Source organism: Micromys minutus (assembly GCF_963924665.1).
Source record: "Micromys minutus genome assembly, chromosome: 26".
In the NCBI taxonomy this organism is placed as follows: Eukaryota; Metazoa; Chordata; class Mammalia; order Rodentia; family Muridae; genus Micromys; species Micromys minutus.
Genome location: NC_137961.1, coordinates 39,358,070 through 39,361,218, shown reverse-complemented (window position 1 = coordinate 39,361,218; position 3,149 = coordinate 39,358,070). Strand labels below are relative to the sequence as shown.

Below are 3,149 nucleotides of genomic sequence, written 5' to 3'. Positions count from 1 at the left end.
TGAGCAATACTTTTAAAACTCTAGATGTATTCAGCATTTAATTGGGACAAAAAAATTACCCAGAAGGCAGAATGCCAAGAAGAAAAAAACAGTGAATTAGCTACTATTACGAAAACTTTCCTTAAACTTCTCAAATAACATGATGTATAATGGGTCGGATTAAAATAGTTTATCATGGGCGCAGAGCGGTTTGGTCGTTCGTTGGAGGAGCATCTTCCCGTTTTGCTCTGCGATTGCGGTGCTTGTTCAAGCGCGTACAGCGGCGCGTCAGTCCCAGCAAGGGCCTCAGACTTCGGCTTTGGGTGAAAGAAAATGGCCCGATCCAAGCAGACCGCTAGGAAGTCCACCGGTGGGAAAGGCCCCCCCACAAACAACTGGCCACCAAGGCGGCCCGGAAAAGCGCGCCCTCTACTGGTGGGGTGAAGAAACCTCATCGCCTACAGGCCCGGGACCGTGGCTTTGAGAGAGATCCTTCGCTACCTGAAATCGACTGAGCTGCTTATCCTGAAGCTGCCCTTCCAGAGGTTGGTGAGGGAGATCACCCAGGATTTCAAGACCGATTTGAGGTTTCAAAGTGCAGCCATCGGTGCCCTTCAGGAGGCTAGCGAAGCAAACCTTGTGGGGTTGTTTGAAGATACCAATCTGTGTGCCATCCACGCCAAGAGAGTCACCATCATGCCCAAAAACATCCAGTTGGCTCGCCGGATACAGGGGGAGAGAGCGGTTTTTATGGCATTTTGTAGTAAATTCTGTAAAATACTTTGGTTTAATTTGTGACTTTTTTGTAAGAAATTGTTTATTATATGTTGCATGTGTACTTAAGTTATTTCATCTTTCACTCAGGATGAATGGGAAGAGTGACTGTTCAGAGACCTCACTGATGTGAGCACTGTGGCTCAGGAGTGACAAGTTGCAGAAGGGATGGGTGATATGTTTTGCTTCTCATGCATGTTTCTATATGTTAATGACTTGTTGGGTAGCTATTAAGGTACTAGAATTGATAAATGTGTACAGGGTCCTTTTGCAATAAAACTGGTTATGACTTGATCCATGTGTTTAGCCATACATCACTGTGATAGAATGTGGGCTTTTTCAAAGGTTAAAGATACAAGTTTTAGCCACAGTGTAACAGTTTTCTTAAAAAAAAAAAAAAAAAAAAAAAAAAAAAAAAAAGTATATCTGGCAGCTCTAGAATACACTATGTGCATTTATAATAGCTATTTTATATATTGTAGTGTTCAACATTGTTAAATTAAATGTTTTACATTCACAAGTGGTGAGGAGTCTTGTCATTAAGGTACGTGTAATTTACTCCAGTTGGTATTTCCTGACTAGATTGCATTTGTTTTTAACAAAGTAGGAAAATGCTATACGTATTAAACCTTGCATAAGTCCTCATTCTACCACATGTTCACTGACCCCCTACCCTCTGGCTGGGAACAACACTAAGGGGGATTTTATTTATAAGAGCTCCAGCGTGAAATAACAAGCTATTCACACCAGCATCATCTGTTACCAATCTAGTTAGTGCTGCTTTTCATTGTGTTTGGTCTTATGCCTAGATTGAGTTCGGTTTTGTTTCTTTTTAATTTTTAAGGGGGAAAAGCTGTACAAGGTTTTCTTTCCTTGTGCAGTTCATAAACATGGCGGTAAGAGTACAGCTTCAGCTTATTGGACCTCTGCCAATAAAGATGGGTCAGGTTACACCTGGTTACTATCCTGGCAAAAAATTCTTTTATAGAGATGGCCTTCAAGTGGTTTTTAAAAGTATCCTATTGAAGTTTTTAGGTCAATTATGTATGTTGACTAAATTTACAAATAAACTTTTTTATTCAAAAAATAGTTTATCATGTTCTTGAGAAAAATGAAATGCCTATCATCATTGTGGCAACCCTAAAGTAAGCTAAAAGTTATAACTAACACAAGACAAAGAGTAGAAGTCATATCTAACACAAGACAAAGAGTAGAACTCATAACTAACACAAGACAAAGAGGAAACGAGGAGTCAAGAGAAACAAAAGTTAAGTATCTTTTTTTCATATAAATTATTTCCTAATGGAAACGACAAAATAATTAAATATCTTTAAATCATTTGCAATTAAAACCAAGGGAATATTTAAATTAAAATCAATAATATTTCTATATATCAATAATTATATATCACATTTTTAAAGAAACCACAAATCATGTGCCTTATCTTTAAATTTAAAATTGAACCACACACACACACACACACACACACACACACACACACACACACACATGTCTGCAGAGAAAGAGAGAGGGGGGGAGACTGAGAGGGAGAGAGAGAGGGAGAGGGAGAAGGAGAGGGTGAGGGAGAGGGAGAGGGAGAGAATGAGGGAGAAGAGGAGGTAACAGACCCTCCCAGTAAAATCAACTGAACTAGATTAGAAAGAATCTGTGTTGATATTTTATTTATCTTTATACAAATCTCTGCTCCATTACATGAATACTCTTGTTATGATTAGATTAGTTAGCTATTTCCAAACATGAATTTAGATGTAAAACTTCAACACCATTATGATCTGAAATCTTCCAAATTGGGCTGTATATCATTTAGTTCAATACAAAACTGCAACAAGTTGCTCTGAGAAAATGAGAAATTTATTGTAAAGTATACATGTTAAGACAAAAAAAATTAAAATAAGTATCTTTCAATTGAGGAAAAGCCCACTAAATGAAAGACAAGACTCATGCTAGTTCACTTGAAACCATTGCTATAATACTGTAATTTTGATCTTGCTCTACTGACAGAGAAAAAAAAAGACAAAAGACATAGCAACATCATAGAGAAGAAATTAAGTAGATATATTCAACAAATTCTTGGTATTTGACAGTTTTAGGGTAAAATGTTCATATTATCTCAATGTGGACACAGATTTTGTATTGTTTACAGAGTTTCACAAAATATACAAATACAACAAAAATTTAAAATAAATAAAATTTAGGAGATTACAAAAGAAAGAGTGTCTTTCAATTTGATGGGAAGTTTAAGGTATAAAAATACACTTCATCAAGAGAAAGGTTATGACTTTTACTTTATAAAATTAATAGATATGTCAAAAAATACCGTTCAGAAAATATGGAAAAGAAAAAGCACAGCCCAAAGTAGTGCTTACTGGCAGAAA

The 3,149-nt window shown here is 36.6% G+C and overlaps 1 pseudogene across 1 annotated transcript; it reads left to right on the top strand.

Annotated features, from left to right (window-relative positions):
- The first annotated feature begins 312 nt into the window (after positions 1-312).
- Positions 313-777, top strand: LOC308437565 (histone H3.3A-like; annotated as a pseudogene). Its single transcript has one exon. The product of its transcript is annotated as a histone H3.3A-like (transcript).
- Positions 778-3,149: the final 2,372 nt, after the last annotated feature.